Source organism: Anguilla anguilla, chromosome 16 (genome assembly GCF_013347855.1).
Source record: "Anguilla anguilla isolate fAngAng1 chromosome 16, fAngAng1.pri, whole genome shotgun sequence".
In the NCBI taxonomy this organism is placed as follows: domain Eukaryota; kingdom Metazoa; phylum Chordata; class Actinopteri; order Anguilliformes; family Anguillidae; genus Anguilla; species Anguilla anguilla.
The window spans coordinates 11,034,029-11,048,700 of record NC_049216.1 but is presented as its reverse complement, the minus strand read 5'-3'; positions in this window follow the sequence as shown (position 1 = coordinate 11,048,700).

The following is a 14,672-nucleotide window of genomic DNA, read 5'->3' as shown; positions in this document are numbered from 1 at the left end:
CAGATCAAGCATGCAAAACTGTATTATTTTAAGGCATCTATCTATCCAGCTATGTCATTTCTTACAGCTGCAAAATATGAGAAAGTAAACAGAGCCTGTACTCCAAATAAATGAAATACAAACTAGGTAGGCTACAGGGTACATACCTGTGCTGCCGCCTTCAGACATCCAAGTCATGTAGTCTACAAACATTTTTAAGGTTCCCGTAGGTGCATGTGCATATTAAGATGTAGCAGGATGTTAGCTATTGTAGCAAGGTACTTTACTTTAGCTGAGCCAAAGCAAACAAATCATGGCTCATTTGGCCTACTTCGTTCCATTGTTAACTCCTTTTGAATATTTGACTGGCTCTCTTTCAGACAGCAGTTAGTAGTACCTTCAGGTGTTAGCGTTATTCCCCCATAACAGTGATGGATATTTGTTGGTTGGGTGAACAAGGGAAGCCCCTAGCGTAGCCTGAAAACTCAATAGGACAGCATTTAATGTTCCAATTGTAAAAGGGACGCGTGCACCCCAAAGTAGTAATTACTTATTAATCGCCATTATCAGCATCTGTGTATAAACAATAACTATTAAAATGATATAGTTTATTTAATGTCTCATGAGCACAGTTGAATGTTGGGCATTTAGTTTGTTCATCATTTGACTGTACTATACTCAGATTGCAGAACAATGCAAAATTTGTTTAGTTTACTGACTTAATGTAACAATTCCAACAAATGTACTAAATTTGTCGATAGTTGAAACCAATTTAAAACGGAGAAATGGCCAGACGTGGCCATCAAAGGTGTCTGGCACCAAGTAGTTCATTGAACACCTCCTCTTTTTGCATTCTTCATATGGGATGGAAATAAAGTAACGTTGGCTCAATACAGTGATCAAAGGTCTGTAGATGTGAAGGAGAAAACCCTCCACAATGAGGATATGGACACCTTCATCATTGTGCTCATACTGCAGGACCATCTCCGTATCCAGAGTGTTGTTGATGTCAAGCGACTGCTCAAACTTTTAATTGCATTTCATTATAATAAACTGTTAATGTGAAGTTTTATTAAAGAATGTATGAAAGTTTGTGTGATAGCCAGAAGACACGGCCATGGTGATTTTCAGCCTAATTACCTTTTATTAACTCTGAGCTCACGTCTCACACAATTAAAAAATATTACAAAGTAAGCGTGACCTTCATTTTGTTTTTGTCAGAGATTCTGAAATGATGAAAATGCTCTAAAATGCTGAAAATCAGGCTTGGTCTGCTATTACCAATTCAAGTCTACTGCCAGCATCCTTTACATCGCTAAATGTAGCGGATGCTGTGCTTCCCTCAGTGCGTGTTTCTGTCGGTCATGGGGGTGAGCCGTAGGTCTCCACGTGAGGTGGAAGTGCGGGAGATTAGTGCCGAATGCAGCGAATCAGACGGGGCAGGGCCAGGCAATTCAGTGCACAATCCAGCCTGATTGATTTATTGGCGAGGTTCAGCGATTGACAGTCGGTTTGTCCTGCACTGTCGCCGGACAGGTTCTGGTTGTGCTGCTATTGTTAAGACAGGGCTAACCGGAATTCCCGAGCCCAGACTCCTGCCAAACCGAAATTGAAAAGAAGCTGTTGACTGTTTTCGGGGCGGTCGTGCCGCTGCATGTCAGCGCCGTGTCTGATGCAGTGTTTGATTTTTGGGTGGGGCCGCGGGTCGTTAGAGGTCGCGCCCCCCCGGGTTTAACTGGGCGCAAGAAAACAAGAGCCTTTCAAACGAAAAGTAAAGGAAAGCACGCCCTCTTAATCTCTGAAGCATATTTTCGCCCATGGTGTTCATTGGCTCGTTGGAAATAAGTACACACAATAGTGTGACAGCTGTAATTCTCTGTGTCCTTGCTTTGAGGGGAAAACATGGCGTGCTGACAGAGGGGTGCTGCCGGTTAGCCTGGTGTAGGGTGGGAGATGAAATGTGACTGAATCTTATTTTAACTCTTGCATTTTATGGGGTGTGTGGAAAGCGCTTTGGAATCCCCCCCGACACACACACACACACACACACACACGCACACACATTGGTCCTGCTGCATCAGAACAATGTCGACTTCCCTCCGCCTGTCTCAGTTTTAACTGAACGTAGCTACGCTCAGATGCAGCCGTCAAAGCAGCGGTTGTGGCGGGTTTCCGAGCCGACTGGAGCCAGGGTGGGCTAGCGCTCATGGCTCAGGGCTATCCAGCGCACAGGGGTCGCATTCTGGTGTGAAACAGGCCATTGTGTCGATATTTTATGGAGGTTAAGAGGTCTGGAAAAAGCGTGGGGCCATATCCCAAAAAATGTTGTACCCTAAAACCAACTGGGGCAGCTGAATAATGCAGACAGGCCTGCGAACGCACCCAGATTTCCCTCCATCCTGTTGTTCCATTGTGAATGGAAATGGGGGAGTCGTGCCACTGCCAGAACAGACCCATCCAGACAGAGGAAGGGGCAGAAGCGTTTCTCATCCACGCGAAATTCTCTTCCTCGACTTTTGTTTCTGACTCAGTTTTTTTCAGTTTTTGTGCAGTGGGAACCACAAAACCACATTTGCTTACTGATTAGAGGTGTAAATAGCTAATTATTAGGTCAATCGAATAAGCTGATTATGTTTTAGGCCTTTAGTTGAAGTAGCTCTCCCCTTCCCTAACATGGACACGCCTCTGTCTCAGAACTGCCCTCCTCTATTTTTATCTTTTATTTTTATCTTTTATATCTCTATTTATATTTATATCTATATAACCTTTCACTTGTTAACATGGTCTAAATATTCATGCTTTGGGGTGCATGTGATTATTTATTTGCTTGTTTGTTTGTTTGCTTGCTTGCTTGCTTGTTTGTTTGCTTTCCTGTTTGTTTGTTGATTTGTTGGTTTGTTTGCTTGTTTGTTTGTTTGTTTTGCTTGCTTGTTTGTTTGTTTGTTCATTTGTTGGTTTGTCTGCTTGTTTGTTTGTTTGGTAGGAGAGAAAACGCGGGCGGTAGTGTTCTGCATGATGGTGCAGAGGCAGTATGAGTGTTTGTGCGGTGTGTGCTTGGGGTTCTGCTGGCCGCACAGGCAAACACAATCCCAGGAATCATCTCTCCTCGGAGCCACCAGCACTTCCAGGGATTGTTGTGGATGTTTTAGTTTTATTAAAGCTCTGACGCACGTCAGCCGGCCAGCCTCGGCTCGAGCGGGGGGGGGAAGCCGCACCGAGCGGGAGGCCGTGTTTGCGATTAGGATGCCTACAGGAAACGTGGAAGAGCGCACCAGAGGTTCCTGTTCTTCCCCGCCGATTTTCGTTTGCGATGTGTTTGCCTCCGTTTTCCGTCGCCCGCCGAGCCCCGCGGTGGCCATTCCTCGCATTCCGGCTCTTCCGGCGCTTTTCCGGATTGTTCCCGAAACTTGAAGGGCGCCGGGCCGGCTTTTGCGCGGCGGCGCATTTTCGCTTCGTCCCCCGCGCGTTTCTGTGGTGATGTCACACGGATGGAGCTCGCCCTCGTCTTTGTGCCCAGTCTGCACGTCTTTGTGCCCGACAGTGGCTTCAGTCTGTTGTGCTGAGAATGCCCGAGGGCTTAGGTGCCACGGTCAGCGCTGGCACAGTCCGGTCCTCATTCCAAAATTTAGGGCACGTCACCACACCGAGAATAAAAGTTTAAGCCGGATGGTACACCCAACAACCCCTTGATAGTAGAGTTGTTTATTGTGCTTTAAAAACCAGAAAAAACCTTAATAATGCTACACCCATCCACAGTAAAGAACATAAATTACCACAGGAACTGGATCAACTGTGACTCAGTCTCAATGAAAACTGTACACCATGAGCTTCACAAAGCTGGGATTTAAAGAAAAGCATTCATCAGGAAACTATATACAGGAACTGTGTTCAAGTCTGATGCACAAAGAAGCAGGACCATGTGCAAAACCTGGAGCCCTGAGCAATGGAGAAAAGTATATCTGATGGGTCGTCTTCTTCATAAATCTGAATGAGTTTCCATTTAGAGAAAGCCATGCAATCCTTCAACCCGCAGTGTCAATTTCCAACTGTTAATTAAGGTGGTAGATCTGTAATGCTATGGGCAGCCATTTCGTGGGAGTCATTGGGTCTGATGATTGCTCTAATTGGTCATATTATGACCAAGGAATATTAAGCTGTTTTACCTGGTGCTTATAAAAAAGCCATTTTTATAAGCACCTGGTCAAATTCCTTCTGTGCTCTCCACAATCAACAGATCTAACCATCAAAATACCTTTATCGGGAGTTCAGGAGCACAGTATGCCAAGCAGATTTACACGTCCTTCATCCTGCAAAGAACTTGAGGCTAATGGTCCAGTATCCCACTACACACAGTTTAGGCTAGAGCTTGCGTGTCAGCTAAAGCTGTTCTGAAGGCAAAGGGTGCCGGTACTTATTTGCTTGACATTCATAAATTGTTACACGTTTCCATTAATTTATCCAAGCCTGGTATATGCTCTCTAGTCCAGTGGTGTTGAAGATAATGTGGTTCGTTTTTGTTTTAACCCTAAAATCAGCAACCAGTTCTGACCCAGAAACCCTGGTGAGCTCAACCGTGTAACCGTGTAATTGGTTAGTTAATAATTAATGAGATGACCAATCGTGCACTGAGTAACTACAAGAACCCGCCCACGCCCCGGGCCATTCTAGGGCAAGAATGAAAAAGTAAAATGTGATCCAGTGAATTTGAACCCCTCGGTCACTGGAGACTGAAGTCTCGGTCAGAGGTGTCTGACCTCTGACCTGGCTCCCGTGTTTGTTATGAGAGCGCGCTGCTGTTTTAACGATATCGCGCGTCTGGGCCGTTTCCTGTTCGCGCCGCTGGCTGAAGCCCGCGGTGCTGCCCTCGTGTTCGGCGCTCCTGGACAGAGGGGATGTTTTTGCCATTCCTCTCCTGATTGGCCCCGCCTCCAGTTTCTTCAGCAGGGGTGCTTTAGTTTCTGATGGCATTCCTGGGTCTGTTTACTTCAGCGCTAGGATATGTGGACCTAGGTTTGGCAGCTCTGTGTTTTTCAAAGCACCTTACCTAACCAGTGTTGTTAAGTCCAAATTTTCTTCTCCAAAGTAGATTTTTCTGAATCCTTAAAAAGAAAACAGCCATCAGCCAAAAAATGTACAGATGTTATTTTTTTAAAGACTCCAGACGTGAATGACTTGAGGCACAAATGGTATGATTTTATTGAAAGACAAAAAATGCGACCGCAAAAGAAAAAGAGGAAATTACTATTCATAAAAAGTTAAAGTGAAGTGGTATGCATTTAAGGGAAGGACCACACTTTGTCCTCTGATTTATTGCTTGTGTGAAATGAGACCAGCAGATTGGGACTGTATATCCATTACAATGAAATTTGAACATTGCTATGTGTGTGTTACGTTTGTGTCTTCTCTTGAAGTCACACATTTCTTTCTGGGGCATATATTGTCTTAATATGCAGAGGTAAAAATCAGTTAACCTGGATCGACGAGTAATAACAAAGATGCAGGAGACATCTTTTGGCATTTGGGCGTGGCCTAGAGCTGAGTTCAAATGATTGACAGTTGCAACTTGTTTATCACAGGCTCTCCTTCTTCCCTAGTGCGGTTTTGATGGTTTAGTCCACTTCAGGATACAAACCTCTGTGACCTCAGCCAATCCCAAATAGAGCACTATTGTGTTACCAACATTTATAGCTGGAGCCCACCCTCAGTGTTCTCAAAAGTCATACCAGAAAAATGAGCTCTGTCATTGGGTTTGGAGTGTCGACATGCCCCATAGGGAGAGCTGCCGCCTACTCAAATCTGTGGCCGCTGGTTATGCAACCGCCGCCCTACGCCGCCCATTGCCGTCACATTTGCGAGGGCACTCAAGAATAATATTTAGATCCAAAATGGCCACTTTTACTTACGCTCTCACTCATTTGTGGGCAAACTCTGGAAGCAGTCACATACTAGCTGTGGGCCGGGCAATGGTAAGCACTTCCTGAATGCTGTGGTAATGTCCTGTGAAAGCCTGCTAATGTTGAAGAAAAACACACGCATGAAACCTCTTAAGTGTACACTAAAGTCACTGCCCAGCCCCCGAGGTTACCTCTTATAAGCAACGGGTGGGTTAACTCAGTGATTTTGGATGAAGGCTTCGATGCAAAAGCCAAAAACCAAGTTTGTTTTCACCCGACTGCTGACTCTGACACCGAAAGCAGGGATTGTTTAGTCTGGCCTTGGAGTCGAGCAGCGTCCTTGGAGGTTTTCGATAACCAGCCTTTTCGGGCACACAGGAGGGAGAGACACAAAGAGAATATCAATGGACCCGAGAAGGAAAATCAATGGTTTTGATAAATGCGCCCCTTTCTGTGTTTTCATGGGTTGCTTTAAATCCCTTCATGAGTAAAACGTTGGAGCGGGGTTCTTTGAGGGGAAGGGTGGAGGATGATGTTATTGCACAGCGACTGGGTTTTGCTGATAAAACCCGTGCTAGTTTTTTTCCATCTGTGTTCTTTCTGTCTGAGGTTCTCTTGTCACTATCAACCAACCTTCTGTTTTTTTTTGTTTTTTTTGTTTTTTTTTGCAGCTTCAGTACAGGGTTCCTGCAGGGTTCCTGGTAATGTCACCAATTCAGAACGTTTGTCGTCAATTCAGTTAAAATTAGAGACAATCTGAATGCACGGAGCTGCGGTGTCTGGAACGGCAGGAAATGTGCCGGACTTATAAAATAAACCTGACCTTCCTGCGGACAAGTCTCGCAACACCCAGTCCCTGCTGACTCCTGCTTTCAATGCAGAGGGAGGACTGAAGCTGTCCAGTGCCTCTTCTATTTCAATTAGCCACCGATTTATACCCGGGACGCCAGGTCAGTCCAGTCAAAACGGGGCTTCGATGACACAATTAGGAAACGGAAGAACACATAAATCCTGGCTCCCGTGTGGTCCTTGGGGTCCGAACCCGCCCTTACCAGACCCTGCCCTGGAAGGTTGGTGGTACGGTATGAACACTGTAGCCCAGGGCTGGTTCCATTATGCAGGTTAGGAGTTAGTCCTCCCACTCAGCACAAGTGTAACACGGAATGAAGGAGTTAAACTGCCCCCCCCCCCCCCCCCCCCCCCTTGATCTTGGTTTCTTAGAATTGTCTCTCAGTGCAGTGAAGTAACATTTCAACTTAAGTAAGTAGGCTAACACTTTAGACTGTTCAGGAGTGACAGACAGCTGCTGAAGAAAAGAGTATCAGAAAAGTCATATACTTACACTATCTTGTCTCAGTAGTTAACTCAGGTTTTTTCCCAGTGTTTTCATGACTCAGGGAAGAACTGGTTGGCATGAGGGCATAGCTATACTGGACATGCCAAGGGTCAATCACAAGTGGTTGGTTCGCACACAGAAGGAGGAGAATATTATGGGATGTGGGGACAATGGCCTCTGCTCACGTGAGGTACGTAGACTTGGCTGTCGTGGGGGGAGCAGAGTAAGGTCACTGTCAGATGATGAATGGTGGACCAATATTGAGAGTTGCAGGCTGAACCATGCACTCCTTATTCATCCCCTTATACACTGCCAGAGAGAAGAGTGTTTCATGTTCCCTGACGATTATCCTCTGAAGTGCCTTGTTGAAATGCTATACGATTCTATTTATTTACCTCATTTAGTTAAATGGGTCAGTGCAGAGCAGTTAGCATATCAGCAGTAGCATCAGTGCACAGAGGGCGAGAGTTAGAGACAACATCAAACATGTCAACATGGAAAACAGTTGAGGCAAAAGAAAACTAGGCTGTGTAACAGTAGGTGATGTGATGTCACTGAATGGCATGGTCTGATATATGGCTTGTTTTAAACCAAAGTTCGAGCTTATTCTCAGAAAGAATGACAATGACGAATTCTGTGAATGATGATAATGATTCTCTGAAGGCAGCATGAAGAAGTTCTCAAAGAGGAACTTTTCCAAAAAATGGTTTGATATTTTGTGTTTTACCTGAAGGACCATGCAGCGTGTTTCAGAGAACTCCTTCACTGATTGTTGGAGCTCGATGACGAAACGTCAAACGTTAGCGTGGTCGTTTGCCTTCCAGATGAACGGCGGGAATGTTTGTTGTTCTCTGAGGTCGTTTGTTGACTCCGCTGTGATCGATCGCTGAGCTGTTACTAGAGCGGACTGCGGAGCAGAGGACCGGGAGAGGCGAGGTGAACAGAACAGCGGCGTTTACTGTGTCTTATCTTACTCTGTGGTATTTAAACAGCACCCGTTTAACAAATCATCCAATTATACAGCTGAAGGTTTGCTGAGGCAATTTAAGTGAAGTACCGCGCTCAAGGGTACAACCACAGTGCCTCTTCCAGGGTTTGGGCCTGCAGATAACCAGGTGAACCAGTAATCACAGCTTCTGCAGTCCTCCACTGTGCATTAGGCTGGCTTTAATTTAATGTGATACACAAGTGAACTCAATGCAAACTCACAGCAGTTCAACCCAATTGTGAGATGTATTAAAGGACCTGCCCTTTATCCGATTGAGGGCATTGTCACTGTCTGGTTAAAGGTGAAGTCTTGTCTTGACGCACTTATGATGATTAAGCACATCCGTCCATCAATCCATTTTCTAAACCGCTTACCCCTTATGGATGTGGTCAGGGTCGCAGGAGCCTATCCAATCAGAGCAGACAATGGATGAAAGGTAGGGATATACCTTGGACAGGTCACCAATCCATCACAGGGCCCACACAGACTCTCCGCTCCAACCTACAGTAACCTGCATGGAGGAAACTGGAGTACCCAGGGTAACCCTAGTGCACACGGAAAGAACATGCACACACAGAAAGGCCCTCGGTCAGGATTCAAACCCAGTACCTCCTTGCTGTGAGACGACAGTCGCTGCACCACCATGCCACCCTGGCTAAGCACGTCTGTGTACGTGTTAAATACTCTTTATGTTCAAAACAAATTAATTACCATTCAGTAATATTGATACATTTTTCTCCAGAGAGTGTGCACATTCAGATTGTAGCGGTTCTTTAACGCAGGACCACATTTCGGGATTGGTGCATTTCTTCTGTCTTCAGCTGTAAAGGAAACTGATTTTCTCTTTGTTTCCAAGGCTGAAATGGCTGAAATGCTGATTAATACTAGCATGGCCATTGCTGTTGAGTACCAGCTGATGGTTAGAGTGATGTCAGTGTGATGGTAGCTGTGGAGCGTGAGCAGTCTGTGCCCGTACTCTCGGGCCTAACACAGTGCCGCGTAATGAGAAGCACATTCAACACCCCCCTGGCAACCCCGCCCGTGGGGCGTCGTGAACCCAGCGCCCCCGCCATGCCCGACAGCTGTTTCACTGGAAACACTGCGCTAAACCTGTCCCTCGCCACCCGGCATGGGTGTGGGTACACCACTCACACTTTTCAGTAGCTTTTACTTGTCCCCATTTGTGACCAGTGTTAGTCGTGGTGAAATGTCTTCGCTGGTCCGGTCATTTTGTGCCGTGCTTGGCAAACACCAACCAGGCTCTTCTTTTCTCCGTGGAGTCGGTCTGCTCGACGTTCGGTCACATTAATGTTGTTTCAGTGGACGTTCAGCACACAGCTTGGTTGACCCTACTTGTAAAGGTTAACACCCTCCCAATGTAGAGCAGGGTGTGTGTGTGTGTGTGCATGTGTGTGAGTGTTGAGGAACTACTTGTGTCTAAGTGGAATGTAGAAAGTTACAGCGTCCAATTCCATAGAAGACTGCCAGCTTTAATTTAGATTGAAATGGAATTTAATTTAGGCTTTTTATAAACTCTGTTCCTAGGACTCTCTCTCAGTGCCTGACAGCTCTCTGCTGGTCCTAACTGCCTGTGTGTGAGTTAATGGGTGATGTATCTTGGTACCGAAAGTGACCAATGGCTGCCCTCTGTCGCAGAGCCGTGTGACCTTTCTGAACAAATGGGAGGGTTCTGATTTTTCCCACAGTGAAAAAAAAAAATCGATGCAGGCAAGCAGTTTTGTTCTCTCCTCAGTTTATTTTTAACTTGTCAGCAATCTTGTGGCCAAGCTAAAAGTGCCCCAATGCATCACCAAGTTCCACAGGAAAGAATTTCAGTGGGCCCCCTCTAGGGGTCAGGGGGTATATGGTGGGTAACATTGAAATTGGCTATGTTGAAGCACCAATGATTACACCAGTTCATTTTATACATATCACTTTTAAAGGAACAAAACTGAATATTTCTCTTCAAAATGGCGGAGTATCTTTTCTTGGTTATACTCTCTGCCTCCTGTTAGTATTCCCTTTCACTCCTTGTATTGTTTTGATGTCTTAAATGTTACAGTAGTTGTCTTCCACACTTGGGCCTACTGCAAAGTCTCAATATTTTGTCCCCTTGGTAAATAGTCACAAACGTGTGTTGGATGTGCTGTATGTGAGTGGCGATTCATTAGAGGTCCGTGAGAATCTGTGAGCAGAGAGCAAGTGTTTCCTGGAACGACGACACGCAAAAACCATTTCTCAGAATCGTCTGTCCGCGGCTGCGGTACGCGCTTGTGTCCTGGATCTTGGGGAAACTGTTAAAATAATAAATCACATCCTCCCTTCCTGTCAGGTGCAGAAGAAGGGGTGTGTTGGTGCAGGTGTGTTTGTGTACGAGTGTGTGTGCGTGCATGCGTGTGTGCGTGCGTGTGTGTGATCAGGGTACTTATAGGCCTCAGTTCCTCTTTTTGTTTCTCTTTTCTATGGAGACAAGGTGAATGGCTCTGTAGGAGGTCATTTTCTCTTGGTCTGATCCAGTGAAGTTGAGACTTTAACTCTACCCCCCCCCCAAAAAAAAAAACCAAAAAAAAAAAAAAAAAACCACACACACACACACACACACACACACATATACACACACACACACACACACACACATATACATACACACACACACACATATACATACATGCCAACAACCCATCTCACGGTGATCGAACACTCAACCGTTTTCATTAGAAATTATCACCATTTTATTTCAAACATTTAAATCTGCTGACAGAGGCTATACAGCTATACAGCTCCAGCTTGCATCTTTCTACCTCCCCTCTCCCTCCTTCCCTGTGTCCCTCTCTCCGTTTCCCCCTTCCTGTTACATGCCTCTCTCTCTCGCCTCTCCGTGTGGGGTGAAAATGAACGCTGCCTGGGCCCTGGACCCTCGCTCGTTCCTCAGTGCTCTCTCTCTCTCTCTCTCTCTCTTTCTCCAACTCCTGTACATCTGATTCATACCTGCTCTGACTGCTTCCTCTAGGATATTGGCTTAGAGCTGAGCCACTGATCTGCAATTTATCTGTCAGTTAAGCTGTTGGTGTCCAGCCTGTCCAGGTGATATATCACTCAGTGGACCTGTGCAGCACCTGTTGTAAATAGAGTGTACATCAATGCGTGGTATAGCATTTGAACCAAATGTTCATTGCTAAGATTATAAATGAAGTGCAATTAAAAATAAGTCTTCCAAATGGGGTGATGCTGTGGTACAGTGGTTTTCTCACCACAGATGTGCAGATTCAGTTGCTATGTAGGGCGCTACCATTACGAATTTCCTGAATCCTGAATTTCTGTAGAAAATGCCCCACTTTACAAATGCCTATGGTGCAAAATATCAGTTATGTAAGCAGACCTGGATAATGGCAAGCGAATAAATAGTTCATTAATTATGAGGATCCTGCAGTGTACGTGCGAGAATGATCACAGTCATGGTCTGCACATCTGAGTGTCTCCTGGAATGTACACAGACTGCACTTTTCACTGAATCATCTGTAAAAGCCAGCGCTGAAACACAAATACATATGAGAAGTGCTGACTGCAGTTGTGCAGGGGAAAGCTAATATTATTGCCCCCTGCCTGCTTCAGCAATCATCGCCTTGTTATGGAAAGCTACGTTACTATTAGCAACGTGCGTAATGAGACTTTGCTCATTCGTGGAGCGCTTGAGCTTGGACCCCTGCTTGAGCACCGCCCGCTGTGAATTCTGGGAATGAACAGAACCGACCAATTAGGCTTGAGCGCAGAAACCGGTTTTAGAGGCCTACACAATGCCCTGAGCACGCACACAGAATTACTTGTAGAGTGACTCTAGCAGGAAACGGTGACTCCTCCCCCTGTGATGCGGCGGTGTCCTGTGTGTGGCTCCTCCCCCTGTGATGCGGCAGTGTCCTGCGTGTGGCTCCTCCCCCTGTGATGCGACAGTGTCCCGCTTGTGGCTCCTCCCCCTGTGATGTGGCAGTGTCCTGTGTGTGGCTCCTCCCCCTGTGATGCGGCAGTGTCCCGCTTGTGGCTCCTCCCCCGTGATGTGGCAGTGTCCTGCGTGTGGCTCCTCCCCCTGTGATGTGGCCTTGTCCTGCGTGTGGCTCCTCCCCCTGTGATGCGGCCTTGTCCTGCGTGTGGCTCCACCCCCTGTGATGTAGCCTTGTCCTGCGTGTGGCTCCTCCCCCTGTGATGTGGCCTTGTCCTGCGTGTGGCTCCTCCCCCTGTGATGTGGCAGTGTCCTGTGTGTGGCTCCTCCCCCTGTGATGTGGCAGTGTCCTGTGTGTGGCTCCTCCCCCTGTGACGTGGCAGTGTCCTGTGTGTGGCTCCTCCCCCTGTGATGTGGCAGTGTCCTGTGTGTGGCTCCTCCCCCTGTGACGTGGCAGTGTGCTGCGTGTAGCTCCTCCCCTTGTGATGTGGCAGTGTCCTGTGTGTGGCTCCTCCCCCTGTGATGTGGCAGTGTCCTGCGTGTGGCTCCTCCCCCTGTGATGCGGCAGTGTCCTGCGTGTGGCTCCTCCCCCTGTGATGCGGCGGTGTCCTGCGTGTGGCTGTCTGGCACGCGTCCAGCTCGGGGTCTGCTGTGGCGCTCGTTAGCGGGGATTTCAGATAGCCAGTACGCTAATCCCAGCCTGCTGCACGGATACGCAGGAAACGGGAAGAGAACAAAAGCACTGCGCCCACCTTCCGCTACACTGCCTACCGTTCAGCATGAGTGGCCAAGCAGGGGATGAGAGAGAGAGAGAGAGAGAGAGAGAGAGAGAGAGAGAGAGAGAGAACAAGGAGAGAGAGAGAGGGAGATTATAGGCTGTTTAATTAATTTTTGTTGTAACAAATACATAATCTTGCATTCATATTGTACATAGTTATATTATGTAACCTCTGCTTTGGCAACACAAGTGCCTATATTGGTCATGCCAGTAAAGCACTTTGAAATTAAAAAATTTGAGAGAGAGGGAGAGAGAGAGAGACAGAGCCCCAAAATGGCATGAACGAGCTGACGGGCTGGAGGTCTGTCTGCTAATCCTGTTTCAGACCTCGCTGCGTCCACGCTGCGGTGTCAGCAGTCTCCCTGCTCAGCCGCCTTTTGTGTTTCCGTTTCGTTAGTAAGGGAGCCGACTGCGCTTTTTGTGGAGTGCCTGCCTGAACTGTGCGCTGAGCGTATTTCAGCCGCTTTATAGTGCATTTGCCATATTTGGTGATAAATTTTATCATGCAAGATGAACAATTAAACTTAAATAAAGCGCCTGCCAGGCTTTTTAACCACCCGCTTTGCAGAATAGATCCTCAGAATTGTCTAATCGTCTAGATGTGATAATAACACTGATTCTTTAGATAAACACAGTGCCCCAGGCTAGCATGGTATAGGCTAGCTACAGTAGCCACAATTTCTACTTATTTCACAGAGGTGGGTAGTGATTCATCCCAAACTATTCATTTATTGGCTCCCAGGCTCTTCTCTGATTGGCTCCCAGTCTAGTCTCTGATTGGCTCTCAGGTGAGTCACTTATGGGCTCCCAGCCTAGTCTCTGATTGGCTCCCAGGCTAGTCTCTTATTGGCTTAGATAAGAAAAAGAGGTGAAAAGCGGTTGATCACTGAAACTGAAATTCATTGAAATTAACTGAAATAAGATTAAGTAAGTGGACGTGGGTCCATGAGGCTGCTGCATGGGGAGCGTACGTTCTCTCCTCCCCTCTCCTCCCCTCTCCTCCCCTCCCCTCTCCTCTCCTCTCCTCATCCGTTTCAGGTGGGAGGAAGTCTGGATTTAACTGCCTCTCGTGCCTCTCCCTTTGTAGGGCGACCGGGAGGAAGCCGCACATTTTGGGGAGGAGGAAGGATGTTGCTCATGTCAGCAGCCGTGCTTCCAAATTAAACTTCAGTCTCATTTATGTCCTGTGATATCGTGAGAACCAACCGGCTTCCTGGGTTAATGTAGCTCTTCCCTTACAGCTGATGTTATACGTGCGTGTGTGTGTGTGTGTGTGTGTGTGTGCCTGTGTGTGCGTGTCTGGGTGTGTGTGTGCTGTGAGACCAGCTGTTCTTGCTCTTGTGAAGTTGTGCAAAACCAAGATGCCAGACTCTGCTTCTCATTGAAAATTTAGAGCTGTTGAACTTGGTTACAAATACAGATCTCTGAAAATTAAATTCACATGCTGTCGTGATATTGCACTTTCCCCAGTAGCTGTAGCCAGTGGTATTTGCTTTTTGTCTAATTGTAAAGAGCTCTTATCTTGTTTTTTGTTCTTGTCAGTGAAAGCACTGTTAGTACAATAAACAGATAGTACACTTATTTCAGCTTACACAGGTTGCCTGTCTCATATTGTATACCTTTCTGCCTCTTTTCAAAGCGAGCCCACAACTCCACCCTGTTGAGTAAGGCTATCAGAGCAACAGGAACTCCTGCACTGTAACAGTACGGACCCCTTAGTGCGCTTAGTCTCCCTGGTGCTACATCATCTCATGTTACTCTGC